Genomic DNA, 23562 nt, shown 5'->3' on the forward strand with positions numbered 1-23562 from the left:
TTGCTAAACTCCTAGAAACACTGCTCAAACCCCTTGTGGGGGACTGCAGCCACCATGTGAGAAACTCAGCCAAATTCGTAAAAATACTCAGGGACATGTGACTACAAATGGAGGACCTAGTCGTGAGCTTCAACGTGACGTCGCTTTTCACAAAAAAGCCCCTTCAACACTCCTTGGCAGTTTTAGCCCAGCACTTTGACCCACAAACAGTCAGGCTCTTCAAACAACTACCTACTTTCAGTGCCATGGGGAATTCTTCGAACAGATCGATGGTGTGGCCATGGGCTCCCCACAGGCTCCTGTGATTGCAAACCTCTATATGAAACATGTCGAGGTGGTGGCCCTTCAAACTGCCAGACAGAAACCAAAGCACTTCTTCAGCTATGTCGATGACACTTCTGTCATATGCGGACATGGCAAACGAGTGCTAGCATCCGAACACCAAATTTACAATGGAAATGGAGGATAATGGCTGGCTCCCCATCCTTGATATTTTAATTAAGAGGAAGGCAGATGGTTCACTAGGCCATGCAGTACATAGGAAGAAGACACACAGACCTATCTATACCTTCGTGCAACAAGCTGCCACCATCCAGCACAAAGACAAACAGTACCGACCATCTTGGTACATAGGGTGCATGCCATCTGTGACAAAGAGAGCCTACCATCCGAGCATTAACACCTGAGGGAAGTCTTTCGCCAAAATGGCTACAGTCAAACACAGATCAACAGAGCACTTCAAAGGAAGAAGGAAGCAGTGAGAACCCCAGAAAAAGATGATGAAGAAGAATGAGACCGTCTCGCATTCCTTCCGTACACGGTTCCGCTCCCGGTCAAAATAGCATGACATTTGGGCAAATACAATATCAAAAGCATTCTCCGACCACCATCAAAGACCAGGGAGCTCCTAGGTTCTACCAAAGATCCGCTGAACCTTAACACACCAGGAGTATATATAGCATACCATGCAAATGCGGAAAACAATATAATGGGCAAACACAGCACTGTATATCTAAATGCTATGGAGATCATATCGGATGTGTGCGACCAGGCCACACAGAAAAATCAGCCACAGCAGAACACACCTTTAACTTCGAAAACATGAAAGTGCTGTGCTGAACATCTGGCTTCTGGGAAAGCATTATCAAACAATCCTTAGAAATAAGGATTCACGACAATCTGGTCAACAGATATGATGGATAGCAAATCAGCGCACCATGGAACCCTGCGATAGCGGCAATCCATTAGGAGCATGACCATCAACGCCCTCCGCTGAGGACACAGACATAATGATTACACCGATAACCGAATGTGGCCACCATCCCAACCACTGCAGCCACCCAAGGTCTAGTGGAGGGGGGTGCTGGCACATATAAATAGCCCACTCCCCACGAATCTCGACACTACGCCAGAAGATGGGTAACATGACTTCCTGAAACATCGCATGATATCAATGCTACCATGTGGCTGGAGATCTGACAAACCTTCGTCAGCATTAAATTTAGTACACTATGGTGATAGTTAATCAAACTAATATGGAATTTCACAGACTATCAGCATAATGTACTAAATTTAATGCTGTTTACAAAAATTCTTGCTATCACATTTTCTCTTTGCAAGCAGTTTGGTATAAGCAATGTTCCATTACACTGTAAATTTATGCCATACATACTGGATAAACCCATTGTCTTTACACAGAGCAAACACAATTCCAGTAATGCAGTTTGTTTTTCATTAAATACTTCAGCGAAAAGAAATAGTATGACAAACACAATACTTATCTGATAACATACTGCTTGCAGTTGATTGCTTAACCTCTTACATCTTACATCTTTTCTATTATAGAACTCTGACAGAGAGAAATAAATTGATAGCTGCTGCAAGGAAGTCATCTTTGATACATTTGTTCCAAGAACAAATTTGAGGCATTCATTATTTACATGTACAATAAAATTACCGTGGGTTACAGTTAATAAACTTATGTTTCCTACAAGTTTCATTCAAATACCATTACAAACAACCGAACAATATACCTACAGTCAATTGAAATGCTATAAACATTCTGGAGGAGTGCTAATATCCTAGGTTTTAATGTATCATCATTTATGATCACTGAAATATACTGCACCCAATGCATTTCATGATATTCATACAGTACTTCATCCACAATACATCACTGATGTGAAAACTTACATCACGCTCAATGCCATCCTCCTGTTTCAGTTCTAAGTCTTGCTTTATATAGAGACTAGGCATTCCAATCTTTAGCGGACCTTCAAGAAACTGAAAAAAGAAAGAATGGCATATTCAAAGCTTCTGTCCCTTGCACTTGATTGGTGGTTACACATCTTGTGGGGCTAAATACCTATTGGTCACATGTATTCACTTACTGGCATTAGGTAACAAGAAACTGTGTCATGTTAAATTAGATTCACTTTCATTCCAATTGATCCATACATTTGAAATCAAGACTCTGTTTAATTTGGAGATATCCACATCAGACATCAACCGAACAACAAATTATTTCATCCTTGCCAAGCAGCTACTCCTATTACACACACACACACACACACACACAAACACACACACACACACACACACAATATTATTTTTCTCAACTAAAATTTTGCTCATTTTGCAAGGGAGACATGTTATTGTGGGTAGTTGGCTCAAAGAAAATTTCACAAATGCAATAACATTTCATTCCATGGAAAAAATTACACACGCCATGTAAAATATCATGGTAATTTTCTCCTTTTCACCAGTACCACTGTCATCCCATTTCATTCATTATTTAAACATTTAAAAAGTGTGCCACCATTGTAATTTGATTTGAGGCAACTCTGCCAGGGATGGTCCCAGTCACCAGCATTGACGCAAGGCACTGAGCATGTCAGGATTTGCATAAGCAGGTAGACATTTCTGGGTATCATTAAGTAAATCATACTATGTGACAAATCTTAGAATTTCTACTGTTTTACTGCAACATTTATTCATTATTGTGAGGAACTGAATAAATTTATCTGCACAGAAATGCACTGTATTTGCTTATGAATGGAAGATGTTGATTACTCACAGTATTTATGTAGGTGCCAACATGAATTATTATTATTATTATGATATTTGCAATTGCATTACTTGAGAAACTCCAGTAACATTACTAAACTGAACTGTGTGCTGTATGAATGAAGCCAAATAGAGAACCTTTTGCATTTGAAGTGTGCAGGAGTAGGAAAAACCGGTCAATTGCCTGCAAAATACGTGGTGAAGTGTGATGTGGTCAATGGCTTCAAGCTTGTAATACAATTCTATTGAGCTCTCCACTCTTTTCATAAGTCCAAGTTCAACTGCAAGCTCTCTTATTACATGTAAAATACTGTTCAGATGCTAAATCCTTTATAAAGTAAAACATACTATTTTACAAAAGTTAGTTTTATGTAACCTACACTTTTTGCTATAGTATTTGATTAGCTTTAAATTCCATTCATCTACCCTGCTATTTAACTTATTTTTACTGTGTAATGCAAATATTCACTTTTTGTTTCCTTTTTAGATATTGGACCTGATATTACTAATATTTATTGGAAGTCAGAACTATGACTTGTTCAAATGGAATTCACATTGAATCACTTGACACATCACAATAGCATTTCTTGATTTTTATTTTGGAATTTAAGTTATTTCAATCAATATATTATAAATAGAATCTGCAAGAAAATAGAACTGGCCATTTATGAGAAACTCCAAATATCATTTGAGCATTTGAATGTATCCATTACAATCGGCTGACAGCAGAACTTTCAATTACATGAAACGTAATTTGGTTCATATGACATTATAATTATGACATAAGGGTCTTTAGACACCATGGAATAATGTCACAAACCACCACAATAAGGAAAATACTGTTGACAGTAGTGTGGGGTGAGTCATGGCACCATGTAGATGACTGCATCAAGTACATGTCTTGACAGCTACAAGTTTGAAGAAGGTACTTTGGTTTTGCCCAGTGTGAATGTGGAAACACTGATGCAGCAAGCTAGTTAAAATACTTCTCACTACTATTTTGCACATGGAAGCCACATAAGTTCTTTGCAAAGTTCTTTTTATTTATAAAGTTAAAAAACACCTCAGACAGGAAATGAAGTTATGCATCTGCAACCCTGGAGGAAAATATGACCATCCAAGTTAAGCTGGTACAACTTTTTCATGGGCCATCCCCTCTCCAACCCCTAAGTGTATATTGGTAACACCTGTTGCAGGCTGTAATGGGAAGTTATGATGGCTGAAAAGCCGATTTATGTAGCCAATGACATATTTTTAATTCAATGGAGAGACAAACAGAGTGTTTAATCTAAGAACTACCTTGACATATCAGATGTTAGAGTGGGATGAAAGTAAATGTTTAGGGAAAAAGGCTGTTTGCAGTGGCCAAACAAAAAAAAGTAACAATGTAAAACTGGGTTTTCATGAATTATTTTTGCACTCTTCTTTCAGATATTGATTTGTATCCAGCAGGACTGTGGACAAAAACAGGAAATAAGGGGAAAGTGTTAGTTTTGAGGCTAACCTAAACCTCAGGGAAGGCTATATATCAAGTCTGCCACAACATAGATCCATCTCGGAGAGAAAGCTGTTAATAGTATTTGAAGAGAGGCAGTGAAACACTGCTCTACACCCCAATACAAGAACCTCTTGTAAGCAGCAGAAGAACACGAAGATACGACTATGCAGACAATACCACTCACCAAAACCAGGATTGTATATCAGATAAAATTAATAAAATTTCAAAATCAAAGTTCCACATGTGTTCTGTATACACACATATATGATTATATTTCATTAACAGAATTGTCAACATGTATCAAAAGCATGCTGTGGAGTAAAGGCCATCCACAAAATGATTAGTTTGTATGTTAATGGCAGGACAGATGGTTAACAGCTGTGCATTGTCTATGATGTAATATCTTCCCATTGGCTGCCAACAAACTGGTCCTGAGACATGACAGAAATATCTACTTTCTACCATAAACTAGTGCAGTACGTGGAGCACTGTTTGTGAAGTTTAGCTAATAAACCTGTCCACAGGAGTAGTTGAATTGAGGAACTATGTTATTAATGGTGGCACATAAAAGCTATTTCAAGGTAACGTATGTCCATCTAAAGTACCTGCACTTATCAGGTCTCCATGGCAAGGACTAAGGGATGACAGAAGCCCCTGGTTCCAGTCAAGATGCCACAGGCTCATAAGCTTTCCAGTGTTCTTGACTTTGCTGGTTTGTCTTCAGTCAAAAGGAAAGGGAGGGTACTGGCTCCATGATGTGCAGAGTACTGTTGATTGGACACCCAAACCAATGCAACTCGCTTATTTGGGCCTGAAGAATGCCTCACTGCAGCATCCTACCAAGCAGTAAGGGGTTGCTCTTCACTGTGAAATTCAGTGTCAGAACAGTGAGACTCAGACACACAGCAGCCTTGTGTAGTGATACACACCACTATGAAGAAATGTGGTGACACATACCACTGTGGAGAAGTTGATGCATATCCCTACATCATCTTTCCAACAAATGATACTAGGAACTCGAGTTATTTATGTAACAAGATTAGAAAAATAAAATAATGTTTTGAGTATAAAAGTACAGGGAATAAGATGCATGTCAACATCTTGTGTTCGCCGAAGTTCCATCTAAGATGTGGTATTCCAATGGTGAGTTTGAGTAATGTATAGTGCAATGACTGGAATTTCTGATTCACCTGTTACGGAAACTTTTTGTTTATAAATGCCCAAAAATGATTCAGCATTTTTCTGCCATCATCAGTGAGTACTTTTATTCAGCTACATGTTTCAAGATCTCATAACAATTTATGTCTTTTCACTATTACCCAATTTTTGTATATTTCTAATTTATATATGATCCTCTATATCTTTCTACGTACTGATAGATTATCATCTGCAACTAAATTATGTTCCTGTGAGTAAGGTTGGCTAATCACCAAATCCCTACCTATGAAGCAATTTTGTTGCACCACAAAATCTTATGTCCACTTCGTAGAACTCCACTCAAGCTGTAATTCTTTTCTTTACTGAGAACAATGTTTATATTCCTGTGTCAATCACTATTTATGATCACTTGGGTTTGACATTAAGTTGGAACTTCTCTCTTTCCTCTGCCTGTGCCACAGTGAAGGCTCCAATAAGAATATTTTTTGATTTTATGACGATCTCAGCTCCCTATTTTCTGACCTGTGTTATTCAGTGGAAGATGATAGGGTACCTCTGCAAAGCCCATGAGGGCATTATGGTCAAGAAGGAACTAAGCAAGTATCAGGTTATATGCAGAACGCATTTTTTAGATTATAAAACCACCTGTAAAGACAATAAGCAGGTAAATGCAGATCTAAGTGTGGGTCACCTAATTTTAGTACTCAGGAAAATACATCTCAAATGTCACAAAAACTAATGCAAACCCAATGTAAAAGTGAAGCTTTCAACAACTTGGAGGTAGTTCAGTGACTGGATTGAAGAGTTCCTAGATAGCAGAACGCATCACGTCATTCTCAACGGAGAGAAGTCTTCCGAAGTAAGAGCGATTTCAGGTGTGCCACAGGGGAGTGTTTTAGGACTGTTGCTATTCACAATATACATAAATGACCTTGTGGGAAACATGGGAAGATCACTGAGGCTTTTTGCGGATGATGCTGTAGTATATCGAGAGGTTGTAACAATGGAAAATTGTACTGAAATGCAAGAGGATCTGCAACGAATTGATGCATGGTGCAGGGAATGGCAACTGAATCTCAATGTAGACAAGTGAAATGTGCTGCGAATACATAGAAGATCCTTTATCATTTAGCTACAATATAGCAGGTCAGCAACTGGAAGCAGTTAATTACATAAATTATCTGGTAGTAGGCATTAGGAGTGATTCAAAATGGAATGACCAGATAAAATTGATCGTCGGTAAAGCAGATGCCAGACAGATTCATTGGAAGAATCCTAAGGAAATGCAGTCCGAAAACAAAGTAAGTAGGTTACAACACACTTGTTCGCCCACTGCTTGAATACTGCTCACCGGCGTGGGATCCGTACTAGATAGGGTTGATAGAAGAGATAGAGAAGTTCCAACGGAGAGCAGCACGCTTCATTACAGGATCATTTAGTAATCACGCAAGCGTTACGGAGATGATAGATAAACTTCAGTGGAGGACTCTGAAAGATAGATGCTCGGTATGGGCTTTTGTTGATGTTTCAAGAACATATCTTCAGGAGGAGTCAAACAATAAGTTGCTTCCTCCTACGTATATCTCGTGAAGAGACCATGAGGATAATATTAGAGAGATTAGAGCCCACACCGAGGCATACCGACAATCTTTCTTTCCACGAACAATACGAGACTGGAATAGAAGGGAGAACTGATAGTGGTATTCAAAGTACCCTCCGCCACACACCATCAGGTGGATTACGGAGTATGGATGTAGAAGTAGTTATTAACACCTTAGTGCTCTATTAAGCATTGTCTTACTGGATGTGGTATGCCACTGGCTTCCTCCAACTTCTGAACTCACTGACATAATAAGTTACATGAAGACCTAGAGCTTCACATTGGAATGGAAACTGTCATTTTCCACATAGAAAAAGTGACAGATGATGCTTGGGACTGAACCCAAAACACCTGAATTTGTAGCCTCACACCCATTCAAGAAGCAATCCTCTTACTCTTAGAAAAGTGTGTAAGCACTCAAGACCAGATCGAGAGTTTCATTAACTAACAGTGGCATTATACACACAATACTGGAAGGAAAACTAGAAATGATTAGCTACAAAATCTGATATTCCATACTGAGGACCGATTAGAAAGATGCACCACAGAACACAGGCAGTAATACATTTATTATCTTGAAAAATCAGTACTGTACAATGAGATAAATCTGCATTTATCTCATTGCATGTTACTGAAATTTGAAACCTGCATGCAGATAAGTATCAAATGAGAGGAAAAAATAATTTTAAAGTGTCAAATGTGATGTGGAAAAAAAACCATTTCGAGTTCCAACATCCACCCATCATAGTAGATTAATGTTTAAGATATACTCTGGTAAATATTGTATACAAATCGAATTTCTCCATCATACTGCAGAGACAGGATATATATATATACTTGTCAACTACATAACTGAACATGCATGCCTTCAGATGGGGAGAAAGATGAGAGGAAAATTACATCAATAACGTACAACACGACATGAGGTTGAGCAAATATAAGCAACATGAGCCATGCCATTTTATCAGGAGCTGTCCATCCATTTCCTTGAAGAGATTTCGAGAATCCATGGAAAACATAGATCTAAATTTCCAGAGGACAATCTGAACTCATTCATCTCAAAATCACATCCTGTGACATTAGCACAGCTGTGAACAAAAATTCCTGTGAAAATCTACAAAACATGTTTTCCAAAAATTTGCTTGTGTAACTGTTTAGAAAACACACACAACAGGAAAATATTTATCCTGTTAGCAATAAACATGCCCAAAATAATAAATTCTCTAAATACAGAGATTGGAACATGAGCACTGGACTACTGAAGCATCACAGATTGCTACTGTTAAAAACAAATTCTGAAAGATAGGAACATACTTCTGCCTAACAAACCTGGTAAGGTGATCAAACATGATGTAACAGCCAATACACCCAGCATGGGGAATGTTGTGGAATACAGTGAGGACCTGCAAATGTTAACATTACATAGTTACATGACAGGAGAGATCTGTACAGCAAATACAAATGAAGATAAATCCCCTGAATCCCCATGGCCAACCAGAAGTTGAACATATGAGAACCACCAAGACAGCTTATATAAGAAGCCTTCCATTAATTTATAAGTAACATCATATCTTGCAAAACATGAAACAAAAAACGAAGACCCCAGAACTTCTGAACAAAAACGTTAGAAAAAGGATCAAAGACATCTCTACAGTTGATAGTTGACAATGATGCAGATTGTAGAAGAACAGAAGACAGTAACACAAAAGTCAATTACAATGCTTTGCCTTACAAAGTTTCTCCACTAAAGAGCATAAAAATGCATTTCACATTTTTGGCTGCAGCATGGATACTAAAATGACAGATACATAATTGACTAAGGTGGGGACAGGAGGGAGAAGGAAAAACTAAACTTTTTCTACACAGTAGACCACTAGACCTGAAGTGGCAGCCATCAGATTAAATAAAACAAGTGGATCTTGCAGAACAACCTCTGGCAATTGAAGTGTTAACTTTATGGAACAGTGGATTTTCATGAGAAAATAAAAATGCACAGGTCATTGCAGTTTGTAAGAAGAGGCACAGGAAACATGTTTGGAGCGAAAGACCTGAACAGCAGATAATTTTGATCTCCTATATGATTTTGGAAAGAAAACAGTTCCTCTGCAAGAGTAAAAATGGATCCTACAGTCATTGATAATAAAAATCAATTGCTCTATTCACTCACAATTCTGCTGCAATGCCGTCAGCCAACACAATTTTGAATACCAGATGATTTAAGCTGATCAGAAACATTCACAATTTGATCCAATGACTGCCTAATATTAGAGAATCATCTATGTAACAGCAGATGTAAAAATTAATTTTGGCTGCACTGATGAGTTAAACCTGGATTTCTTGCATTTTATGGGCTATCACCTTAACCATTATGGGCACACCCCTGCAAGAATAAGAACTTGACTGAAAAGGGTATCTTTCAGATCATCCTCTTTAATTTCCTTCAGATTTAGAGTATTTGGAGTTGTGCTGGAACATCAATTCCCTAAACCAGCACTATGCAGTTACCAAACAACTACAAAAATTTGACATTGAAGATCAGAAGATTTCTGAGTGCTGTCAACTACAAAATATTTCCTAATTATTAACACAACTGCTGGTAACTGAGACTATAGCACAAAAGTACCTTAATGAAAAAGCTGCTGGTTCGAATCTTCTAGTAAGAACTACTAATTTTTAGAAACTTCCATGTCTACTAACAACTCGCAAATTTAACAAATACTGAATTGTAACAGCTTAGTAAAAATTACATTTTTTTTTCAACATTCGACGTATTAAAACAAAAATTTTGATACATTTCTGCGAGATTTCTATATTTTCAATTTGATGCTCTCCATTTTTGTACCAAATTGTAATTTTTCAACAATACTTGCATTTTATGTAACTTATAATTAAAAATAACTTTTTAATAAAGTATGGTTCAGCATGAATTAAAATTACCATTTGTTTTACATATGGAATGTAAATAAAACAAGAACTGGTAGCAATCAGTGTTATCTGAACCACCAATTTTATGATTATTATATTGTTATCCTATGCACTCATCTACAGACAACTGTATAATAAATTTTTTATACTTACCAGCACTCACAAATCACCCAACTGCCAAATGCATTTCTTGTTTCTACTTCTATGGAGAACTGTGTCATACTGCTTTACAAAATTATTGGCTGGTTGCTGACCTTCAAATCCTGAACCTAAGATGAAAATCTATGAGGACACACAAGTGACATCCCCTTGGCAGCCCTGGAGGGATGCTTGGTTAGGGTAATTGTTAAAGTAACTGATCCTGAAGCCAGGAGTTACAGCCTCAAATCTGAGACATAGCAACAGTTTTCATCTGTTTGTTTGTATGTGTACCAATACAGTATCACAGAATTGTTATTTATGTTCAAACAGATAACTAAGTAATTCTACAAATATACATGCTAAAACTATTTCTTCTGCTCCAAGACAGCACTTTAAACAATAGTGCACAGCCCCCACACCAAATGAACCACAGACCCTGCCAAGGTAGGGTTGCTGGCATGTGAGCGATACTGAAAACAGTAAGTGCAAACACAAATACATATTATCTGAGGAGAAATCAAGCTAACACATGGTTCCTCAAGAGAGGCAAAAGCCTTTTCAGCAGTTGCAGGAGCAATGATCTGTATGATCAACTGACCTGGCCTTGTAGCATTAACCAACTTCCTGTGCCAATACTGCAAGTGGATGAAAGCAAAGAGAAACTGCAGCTGTGTTTGTTTTTTTCTTCCCAAGAGCATGCAGCTCTACTGTACAAAATTATCTTAGGCAAAATACTCTGGAGGTAAAATAATCCCCCATCCAGATCTCCAAGCAGAGGCTACACAGGGGGATGTTATCAGGAAAAGCAGGACAGGCACTCTATATGTCTGAGTGTGGAGTATTACATACCTTAGTAGGATAAGTATATATCACTATGGGGTAAGATAGTTACTGCCTACAGGAAAATTAGAGAGACCTTTAGAGAAAAGAGAAGCACTTGGATGAATATCAAGAGCTCAGACAGAAAACCAGTTCTAAGCAAAGAAGATTTGACAAAGCCATGAAAGACCCGAGTCGAAACAAGGCCCTGCAAGTATACAACATTCCATTAGAACTACTGATAGCCTTCGAAGAGCCAGACCTGACAGAACTCTACCATGTGGTGAGTAGGATGTAGGAGATAGGTGAAATACCCTCAGACCTCAAAAATAATATAATAATTCCAATCCCAAAGAAAGAAGGTGTTGACAGACGTAAAAATTACCAAACTAGACATGAAAATTACCAAACTATCAGTTTGGTAAGTCATGGCTGCAAAATACTAACACGAATACATTACAGATGAATGGAAAAACTGGTAGAAGCTGACCTTGGGAAAAAACCAATTTGGATTCCATAAAAATGTTTGAAAACTTAAGGCAATACTGACCCTACAACTTGTCTTAGAATACAGATTAAGGAAAGGCAAACATATTTCTAGCATTTGTAGGCTTAGGGAAACCTTTTTATAATGTTGACTTTAATACTCTCTCTCAAATTATGAAGGTTGCAGAGGTCAAACCCAGGGAACAAAAGGCTATTTACAATTTGTACAGTAACCTGATGGCAGTTATAAGAGTCAAGGGGCATGAAAGGGAAGAGTGGTTGGGAAGGGAGTGAGACAGGGTTGTAGCCTATCCCTGATGGTATTGTATCTGTATACTGAGCAAGCAGTTCAGAAAACAAAAGAAAAATTTGAAGCAGAAATTAAAATCCATGGAGAAGAAATAAAAACTTTGAGGTTCTCCGATGACATTGTAATTGTGTCAGAGACAGTGTCTTGAAAGGAGAATAAAAGTTGAACATCAACAAAAGCAAAATGAGGATAATGAAATGTAGTTGAGTTAAATCAGTGATGCTGAGGGATTTAGATTAGAAAATGAGACACAAAGTAGTACATGAGTTTTCCTATTTGGGGAGCAAAATAACTTATAATGGTCAAAGTAGACAGGATTATAAAATATAGGGTGGCAATGGCAAGTAAAGCTTTTCTCGAGAACACAAATTTGTTAACATCAAGTATAGATTTAAGTGTCAGGAAGTCTTTTCCAAAAGTATTTGTATGGAGTGAAGTCTTGTATGGAAGTGGACGACACAGACAACTAACAGTTTAACAAGAATAGCATAGAAGCAAACATCAAACAATGGAAAACCCAGGATGGAATGTAACAATACCAGAGAAGGAAAGATGCTACTCACCATATAGCGGAGATGCTGAGTCGCAATAGGCACAATAAAAAAGATTCACACAATTAAGGCTTTCGGCCATTAAGGCCTTTGTCAGCAGTAGACACGTGCACCCTCGCATGATCGCAGTCTCAGAGAGCTGAGACCACAGTTTGGCAGTGTGGTCTTAGCTCTCTGCATGTGTGTGTGTGTGTGTGTGTGTGTGTGTGTGTGAGAGAGAGAGAGAGAGAGAGAGAGAGAGAGAGAGAGAAGCTTTTGAAATGTGGTGCTAAAGAAGAATGCTGAAGATTAGATGGGTAGATCATGTAACTAATGAGGAGGTACTGAATAGAATCGGGGAGATGATGAATTTGTGGCACAACTTGACTAGAAGAAGGGATCGGTTGGTAGGACATGTTCTGAGGCATCAATGGATCCCCAATTTAGTATACGAGGGCAGTGTTGAGGGTAAAAGTCAAAGAGGGAGACCAAGAGACGAATACACTAAGCAGATTCAGAAGGATGTAGACTGCAGTACATACTTTGAGATGAAGAAACTTGCACAGGATAGGGTAGTATGGAGAGTGGCACAAAACCAGTTGGGCGCTGATGACCACACTGTTTAGCGCCCGAAAACCTCAAACCCCCTCCCCCCCCCCCCCCCCCACACACACACACACACACACACACACACACACACACACACACGAAACCAGTCTCTGGACTGAACACAACAACAACAGCCTAGGAAGGTTAGAGACTTTAAATAGCAAAAATGGATAGTTTGTATTCAGTTGTAGTACGAACCGAAGTGCAATGGCAGAAAGGACAGGAGTTCTGGTCAGATCAGTACTAGATTATCAACAAAAAATCATATAGGGATCATGCAGGGAAGGCCCTAGTAGTGAGCAAGAAAATAGGAACATGAGTACGCTATTATCAACAGCAATGTCACTGAATTACCATAGCTGAAATAGGCATGAAGAAAATACAACAATGGTAGAAATGGCAACCAGACCAGCAGAATAATGGAATAGGAAAAAGTTTGATGAGTAATTATTCAATATCTAAGGAAGATGAAAACCAATTCTAGAAGGTAATGAAATTCAGTAGTAGGAACAGGATGCAAAATAGTTAAGAGAACCTCCAATGGCACAAATGACAAAGGGGGAAGCCGCCTGGTACAATTTTGCACATTGCATGAATTAGTCACTCCAAACACTTTTTTCAAGTATCGTGAAAGAAGCTTGTGTATGTGGAATAACATGGAGAAACCAAAAGGTTTCCGACAGATTATGTAATGTCAAAAACAAAGATTTCAAAACAGGATTCTAAACTACAAAACATTTCCAGTGATAGATGTGGACTCTGGCTAGAGTTGTTTTTATTAACTGCAGAGTAATTTGGAAGAAATGGTAAAAGTAGAATTTAAGTACATGGCATTTGGATAAACTTGAATGAACCAAAACTCATTGATGGTTTTAAAATGAGCATTAGGCAAAAAGTGATAGAGGGTAAGTATACACTAGGTAATGAATAGGCAGCTTTGAGATGAAACAGCGAAGGCAGGAGGAAACATAGGTAAAAAGTAAGGCCTAGTACGAATACCTTCACAACTCATGAGATACTGAATTTAATTGATGCGAAGAGCAAATACAAACATGTAGCTATTTAAGCAGACAAAAGGGAATACAAACATTACTGGAATGATGTTGACAGAAGATGCAATATGGCTAAACAAGAATGGTTGTAGGGCAAAGGGGAACAAACTTGCTCCAAAATGGGAAAAGGAAGTAGTTGCAGACAAGACTGGAGATATCATAACATGACCAGAATTTGATACAGCACTGAAGGAGCGAAGTAGTACCAAGGCCATTGCAGTTGGTGACATTCCCTCAGAATTATTGGGATACATGGGAAAGCCATCCATGACAAAATTATTCAACTTTTGTGCAACATATGAGATAGTTGACGTACAGTCATACATCAACCAGAATGCAATAATTCAAATTTGAAGAAAGGCAGGTGCTAACAGGTGTGAATACTATCAGATTAATATAACATGCTTGCAAGAATGGAAAAGCTTTTAGAGGGTTAACCTTACATAAGATCACTTTGGGTACCAGAAACATTTAACAAGGCAATACTGATACTATGGCTTACCTTACAAGATGAGTTCAATGAAAACAAAATTGTGTTTACAGCTTTTGCAGATTTACTGAAATGCTTTTGAGAATGTGGAGTTGACTGCACCCTTTGGACTTTGCGCAGCAGCAGAATAAATAGACAGGAAGCAAAAGTTTGCTTGCAACTTTCACAGAAACCAGGCACCAGTTGTAAGACTTCAAAGACATGGAAGGGAAGCATTGAGTAGGAAATGAGACAGGCTTGTAGCCTACATCTGATATGCACTCTGTACGACGAAGACACGAAGGAAATCTGGAAAAAAGTAAAGCAAACTGTGTGTTTACCAATGACTAATTCTATCAAACAAAACAGGCATCTTGAAACTGTCAATGAAGGGATGTGTGGAAGGTAAAACTCTGAAGAGTAAAATTGGATATCATCACTAAAGGAGATTGTATGACAAACATCAATAAAAGCAATGGAATCTAGCTGAAATAAATCAGGCAATGTTGAGTTTCGACTACAAAATGAGACACTAAAAGTAGTAGACAACTTTTGCTATTTGGGCATCAAAGTAACTGATGATGGCCAAAGTACGAAAGAAATAAAGTGAAGACTAGCAATATCAATGAACATGTGCTTAATAAAGAGGACTGTTCACATATAATATAAATTTAAGTGTTAGGAAGTCTTTTCTGAAGATATTTGCAGTGCAGCCCTGTATGGAAGTCAAACATAAATGATAGGCAATTCAGACAAGATGAGAATGGAAGCATCTGAAATGTGATACAGTAGAAGGCTGAAGATTTGATGGGTAAACGAAACAAAAAATGAGGAAGGAACATTGGGACCAATTTCACTAACACAAGGAACCTGTTAATAGCACAAATTCTGAGGCATCTAGGGATAGTCAGTTTGGTAATGGAGGGGTATGTGAGGGTAAAAAGTGTAGAGGGAGACTATGGCATGAAGACAAGAAGCAAGTTTGAATGGATGTAGGAGGTGACAGTCATCAGAGATTAAGAGGTTAGTGGAGGGTATTCTAGCATGGGCAAGTGCACCAAGCCAATCTACATTATATTCACCAAAATTGAGTCATAACATAACACTGCTTAATTTCATACAGTCACACAAATTCTAGAATTACCTGTTGGTTCACTTGCTCATCCATTTAAAAATCTGCCAGGAGTTCTTTTAAGAAGACAATTTTAGATATATTACAAAAATTATCACATATTTTAAGTGTATGACACTTCCAAAGAATAAATGACCCATTCTTTTCAGAGTGGCCTTCTCAGTGACAGTCAGTAAGGTGCATTTCAATTGTAGTGATCTAAAAATTACATAAATGATCAGTGACAAGAAATTTGAAAATTTATTAACATCTTGCACTTCATTTTCCTATGCTGCTACTTTGAATCATATTTCCTACTCCCATAATCTTTATTTACTTATCGGTAACTATTTTATACGAAATGCGCTTCATCATATAAAAAAACAGTAGAGTAGTGAAATCAGTGGGTACAACCAAAATCTTTAATATTGAAATCAACAATACCCACACCATACAACTAATTGTAAAAAATGGTTCAAATGGCTCTGAGCACTATGGGACTTAACATCTATGGTCATCAGTCCCCTAGAACTTAGAACTACTTAAACCGAACTAATCTAAGGACATCACACACATCCATGGCCGAGGCAGGATTCGAACCTGCGACCGTAGCAGTCACGCGGCTCCGGACTGAGCGCCTAGAACCGCTAGACCACCGCGGCCGGCTCAACTAATTGTAACATGGATTTTCTATTAGCCAATCACACAGTTTTATTTTGAAATTTTAAAATGATGTGGATGAAGCAGGGGGGGAATAATAAATAAAACTTTTGAGGTCATTCACTTTGTGAGAGTTTCCTGTTCTTGCTAGCCCATGCCTTGGGATGTGGACGTTTGCATTACTTACAGTATCTTGTTTGTAAACTGCGTTCTGGCAACACATTCCTTACCATTCTTCCTGATGCCAACAGTAGAGTCATAGACATATCAAAAACTACTAGTATTCTAAGCCTGGTAAACAAATACAGGCAGCACTATACGTTCTGCCTAGCATATTCCATGGATTTTTTTTTTTTATGTCACTGATATCAGTGGAATAAACATTTATCTGACAAAGGAACCAAAATATGACATACAGAGTGTGTTACAACCAAACACTACTCTCAGTTTACACATAAGGTAGAACAATCTTGAGGCCTTTTCTTCCAGATTTGGTTGTTGTGTTTTTCCCAGTTAACTTTCCCATCAACATGAAATTTGGCACGTTTACTTTCTATACTGACTCACAGAAATGTACAATGAAAGAGTGTTAAAAATTGAGATTCTGGACAAAGCTCTTCTTCTGAAATAGAAACACACACACACACACACACACACACACACACACACACACACACACACACACACACACAGCCACTGTCTCCAAGAACTGAGACATGACCATCTGCTTTTGGCATGAGCAACAATCTGTTAGGGTGGGTTGTGAGGTATGAGGCGGCACAGGGCAAGAAGAGAGGGATAGCAATGTAAAGGTGGGAGGAGGGGTGGGGGGAAGATAATGTGTTCTCTGTGACACCACGCAAGGATGTGGCAGAGACAGTATGGGTTCCTAATGGCAGTTTTGGGAAGCTGTACTGTGGGAGGGGAAGGGGAGGAGAGAAACAGAGAAAGGGAAAATAATACGTGCACTGTGCACTGGGAGAGTGAGTGAGTGAGTGAGTGAGTGAGTGAGTGAGTGTGTGTGTGTGTGTGTGTGTGTGTGTGTTTTGGTTTTTAATTGTATTTTCGTGTTAGTGGTCATGTTTACATAGGCGCCACATTGGAGTCTTAGTGTATGGTTGCTTCTGCCATATTTGTGACGTCATGGAACAAAGTAGATGGGTGGAATTGGACACTTCTGTATTTGTGACTGACAAGACAAGGCATGGGAGATCTGTTTCTGGGGAAACGCTCGAAAGGAAATTTTAGACTGTGCAGGCCTCAGTGTGACCATTAGTATATTCCTTGCAACCACATTGTTTCCCAATATTCTTAGCTGGTGGAGTCTCCTTACATTTCCTTTCCCCATAACACACTGTATCAGAATAAAATCTACCTTGCACTCCTTCAAATTCTTTCATCACCACCACTACTAGCACCACTAGTGGTATCAACTGCAGTAGTAGAAGTACTACCAGTGTTAACTTTTAGTTCATAGTATTATTCACTGACATTGCTAATTGAAACACCTAAATCATTGTAAAACTATTTGTCATATTAAAACTTAGTTTCGGGAAAATATGATACAAAAAGGGTACAGTATTTGTGAAACCATGGTCCAGTTTAATAGAGGGCCTGATGGGCCTAATCAGATCTTGTTCAATAAACAAACCAATAAGATCATAAAAATGTCATCAACGAATCTTGATCTGGTGAAGGGTTTGTGATTCTGGGTGGATAGAAAGGAATCCTCTAGGTGGCATATGAATGAACTGGCAGAACAGGGTGCCATACAAATGCCCTTTGATGTGCTGTAGATTTGTTTGTAGCCAGTGCCTTCAATGGAGAATTGTGGGTTAGAATCTAGTTGGTCATGGCGACCAGGAAGGGGCTGTAGGTTAGGAGAGAGTCAGACACTGGGAAAGGTACTGTTCAGTAACAGAAAGCCATGGGTGTTGGGGATGTCATCATAGAGGGTGATAGCACTGACAATGATGAGCAGGGTGCCAAATGGTAAAGGAGCAGGAACTGTGGAGCTCAGTGAAGGAAATGATTGGTGTCTTTTGTGGCAGGGTAGATTGAAGATGAGCAAAGATTCCATCTTTGGGAGCACATTAAAATAACACACACACACATAACAAGCTTTTCTAAATTGTGCAAATGGAAACTCTTCGTACAACATATCAGTCATCCCCATAAGCCTCAACATTGACTAGTCTGTATGCTCCACCCCACCTATTCCCTACCCTGCTCTCATTCTAGCACTGCACACGCCTATCCCACAACTCCAACCCCCCCCCACACACACACACAGCCTCCCAACACTGCACCTAGCAGCCCTATTCTGTCCCCCCCCCCCCATGTCCTTGACAGACAAATACCACAGGCAGCACAGCATCACCTCCACCCCTACCCTGCTATCCCTCACTTCCCACCCCACAGCACCTCTTTACCTCTCACTCCAACAGATTTCTACTCACATTAGATGTGTTCATGGCCTAGTGTTGTTCCGTATTTCATATGAATTACTTTGTCCAAAAGCTTAAATATTTAGCAGTCAATTCATTCTACCTACCTGCAACCTAAGGTCTCCTCAATGTGTTGAGTTGGAACACATGCTTTGTATATCATTACTCTATCCTGACATTTCCAAAGTTTGATTTTAATTTCTCTGTTCTTTGGAAAACACAACTAAGGCAACTGAGTTTTGTTTGTCACCATTGGACCAGTTCAGATACAACCTCACATGAAAAGCTTGAACAGTAATTGCTCAGTTACACAGCTTTGAGCTAATGGAAAAACAGATACATTTACAATACAGATGTAACACATGATATGAAGGTGCAATATAGTCCTCACTTCCGTAGGTGTTCCAAAAAGAAGAGATAAGAGGATTGGTACAGCAAAGGCATGTGTGCTGTATCTACAACTACTTGCCTTTACCAACTGCTGACATTTTGATATCAATGCACGAACTACAATACCACTAGAAGAATGAACACCCTGAATATGAGCACGACACTACATACACCAAGTTCATAGAATGAAAGGTAAGTCAGAAATTCAAAGCACAAAGGTTTTGTTCTTTTTTTTTTGGGGGGGGGGGAGGAAGGTCCTACTTGATGCAGACTTTGGCAGCTGACACTAACAAAAACCTGACAATGCTACTTTTACAACATGACATTGTCTAGTGCGAGTGTACATTTGTGTTTTCACTGCTTCTAGAGAAACTCTCAAGATGAACGATTCAGAGCAAATGACATCTTTACAGTCTCACAGGAGTGTTTTGATCTAGCTACATAAAACAAATTACAGTGCTTTGATGAAGAAAGAAATGAAGGATATATTTTCAAAACAAGCTCAATGAGGAGTGAGTTTTCCATAAAATGTTGATGGCCACACACTGGAAAATTCAAAATCCTTCTAATCCCAGAAAAACTGAATCAAGGAGTAAGCTCTAACAGTAACTTCAGCACGTTTTAATTTGCCTGAAGCTGACAGTGACATTCTGCTATAATTACTTCTTTTATGATCAACAACCCTGTAAGCGTATGTTGTATGTTACAGACATGTCATACTTGAGCTCGCACAGTTTAACTCTGAGATTATATTAACATTTAAGTAATTTATTTGATACTAAATATTTACAGTGGTAATGTGAAGATCTACTGGTTAAAGAGCACTGCAAACCTTCCAACATTCTGCAGTTAAAACTGTAACACTCCTTTTTTCCTTTTAGTATTAGCATTACCACCATTTCCTTTTTAGGGTTGTACATTACACTACCAACTGCTCTTTCATTTAATAGTATTTAAGCTCCTCAAAGGATTTCATCAACAACTCTTGGTCCCCTACCACTTCCCGATATTTAATAGATTCTGAATACCCACTGACAAAACAAAAACAGATCAAGTACGGTAATATTGCTAACAATAACTTTGAGGATATAAAACCAATTAGATGAACAATAGCAAAAATTTTACACCAGGATAAAAATATTTTAGGTCATGAGTTTAGATTTCTCCATCAGGGACCATGACGAATAGACTGCCAAATATTGTCTTTGCAATAAATCCACATATATATATATCCCTCTTGTCTGAGAAAGCGACTTGGTGAACTTAAAAATTGACCACAAATATAGCATATGATCAATTTGTCCAGCGAACCATGCAACTGATCTACAGTAGTAGCTAAATCATCAGCACTCTAGCAAGTGGAGTCCACTCATATATTACTTTATCATATCCATTAATAATACCTCTTTCTAAAAAAGGAACAAATCTAGACATTAACAACACACCGAACTAAATCTCAAAGCAGGAAATTAATTTGTACCAAGTGATTGCTAACGTCACAACTCAAGAACATTTGACAATTTCCTAGTAGACAGTAAACATGTGATCATTGACCACTGGGATGCCAACATCACACTAACAATAAGCTGCAGAAAATTTGAAACATATTAAATATTAGAGAGCAGCATCATATACTACAAGACACCATCCATTGCAAATATGTTGCACAGCCAACAGCCACAACTTCATTTGGTCAAGAAGCAAAACCAACAGCCAATACCAAATTTTTCATCTGACAAACAGGACATGTAATCTGCTTGTTTACACAACACATTGCACAAAGAAATTAATGAAACAATGGTAAAAAATACAAGAAGCTATTTACCAAGGATTCTGGTTCAGCATATATTTCATTCTCCTCTTTTTTCACCCAACTAGTTCCCTTGCAGTCCATGATTGCCCTCCTAAGCCACTGAAAAACAAGAAAGCAAAAGTGATATGTTTACAGTGTCATTATTCGACATAGTGCACAGGCAGTATTTTCTGGCTGCAGCAAATGAGTTGATGCATATGAAAAATTTAAAAATGGCTGAGGGACAAAGAACCTGACAAAATGAACTAATTTACAACTTGCTGGTTATGAGGACTCTGAAGCCTCAGTATCATTAATGGAAAACAAAACTCAATTTGAGAGAAAACAAAAACCCCCACACAATGGAAACAAATGACTTTCAGATACTGCTGTTACTTAGTAGTATTTGCTTGTGGTAATCAGTCTTTTTCTGAATATGGTAGCTGACTTTCTTTTTCCACGTAAATTTCTAACTGTCATGTGAAGCAACTAAGATAAAGTGAGTTCACCAGACAAATCTATTCACTGTAGACAATTTTATGTATGAAGAATAAAAGATTAAAATGAGTCTCGGGCTATATTGAAACCTATCAATGTATCCTGCAAATTCCTTAATATATAGAGGAATGTAAGAGGTTTATAATTATGTTCTTAGCAACGTATGCAAGAACAGAAAAGAATTATTTCTCAATCATACTGGCTGCATTTTCAATCAATCTATAAACCCATATTTGCTCATGGTATTCAGAAAAGCAGAACATGAAAATCCACCCATACAGACAGAACTTTCTTTTTTTCAGTCAGTTTAGTATGTATTTTTAACAACTGTTTCCTTATACAGTCATCTATATTCAACATTATCAACTCAATATAGAGCAATGCTGCAATCGTTACCCAGTCCCTAAAAAACACACACTGCTGCCTGCACGTTGCATAGAAAAATAAATGATTCTTGACTGTCAAGATTTAACAACGAGTAAATTCCTCTAACAAGACTTAGTGAAATTACTTTCTCATAAGCGTCCCATGACAATGGTCTGTGTTTCGGGATGCTTTTGTCAGTGACAATTACACATACCCAGTAGGCCTTACAGAGTCAATTACATTTCCCATATCCTTCCATAGATTGAAACGTGCACATTACTACAAACAGCAGTTAACACTATTTACTAAACTATGGAGCACATAGGCACATTGAAAATCCATGGAAACGCAACACAATGAATTCCCTCTACAGCATTATCTTTCATACCAACATAAGAATCCCTGATACTCTGTATTAACGTGTGCTAACGAATCTGATGTATCGGCAGTACAACTGTTTGCGCTACAACCCGGGCGAACTACAGATCAGATTACAGTAAACTCTTACTGTCCCCATTCCTTCCTTCACAAATATTGTTACCGAACTTCGCATGCACAACGCAAGTAAATATAACAATATGAATGCAGCGTGAGTGTGAACTTCATGAGGGCCTTTTTTCGTCCATAACAAAGTATTTCACATTGACCTTCACTTTCTCTAACCACCACAGCATATAGACACTTTTCCGGTAATTACAGACAACACATCAAAATATCTGGCGGTTCTTTTGCTAAATCACGGGAAACATTTAGCAATTTTATCGGACAGAACGAAAACAGCAAGCATATTACATACCCACGCGTCGATCTGGTATTCTTCGTAATTGCCGAACAGCACAGGTACGTAATGTGCGCTAATACGTTTGTCTAAACACTAGTCACCTCCTGCTCGCAATGCGGAAACACAAGCTCACTGAAAATAACAAGTGTTTGGTTCTGATACACATAACCTGAAATAATTAGTTACGAAATTCTAAGGCTATCTCAAACCATAACCACAAGTGCCACGGATGATACAAGAATTAAATGTGGAACAAACGTATCGTTCAAATGTGCCCAATAAATGAAATTAAACTAATATAATAATTGTACGAACAGTTACTATAGCATCATTACAAGGCATTGGCAAACTACTTCATTCGAGGCAGTTAGCTGTAATGACAATACAAATTAAGTATTGACTTAGTACCACACTCAATATCTGTCTTTCCGTGATTTCCTGTCTCCACCATCAAATCACTTACACATTACACAGAAAACACAACACAATACCGTACGAACGCATGACACGAACTACACAGCGTCTGCTGCTCTGGTCAAAGTCAATAAATGCGGAAGAAAGAACCTACCACGGAGGTCGTTCTAATATTCTTGGAATCAGAGCTGCATATCTGCTAGGAAAAAAATTAAAGTCGTTTGTTGGTTAATTTGGGGGAGGGGACCAAACAGTGAGGTCATCGGTCCCGTTGCTGAATGAAGTCGGCCGTGCCTTTTCAAAAGAACTGTCCTGGCATTTGCGTGAAGCGATTTAGGGAAGTCACTGAAAACCCAATCAGGAAACCTGGACTCGGGTTTGAACCGTGGTCCTCCGGAATGCGAGTTCATTGTGCTATAACTGCGCCACCTCGCTGTTTC

The 23562-nt window shown here is 38.4% G+C and overlaps 1 long non-coding RNA gene across 1 annotated transcript; it reads right to left on the bottom strand.

Moving 5' to 3' along the window:
• Positions 1-1894: 1894 nt before the first annotated feature.
• On the bottom strand, positions 1895-23241 carry LOC126213316 (uncharacterized). The gene is made up of 3 exons (XR_007541138.1): positions 23117-23241; positions 21097-21183; positions 1895-2283 (listed from the first exon to the last, which is right to left on the bottom strand). It is a non-coding gene; the product is annotated as an uncharacterized LOC126213316 (long non-coding RNA).
• Positions 23242-23562: the final 321 nt, after the last annotated feature.

Source organism: Schistocerca nitens, chromosome 11 (assembly GCF_023898315.1).
Source record: "Schistocerca nitens isolate TAMUIC-IGC-003100 chromosome 11, iqSchNite1.1, whole genome shotgun sequence".
In the NCBI taxonomy this organism is placed as follows: Eukaryota; Metazoa; Arthropoda; class Insecta; order Orthoptera; family Acrididae; genus Schistocerca; species Schistocerca nitens.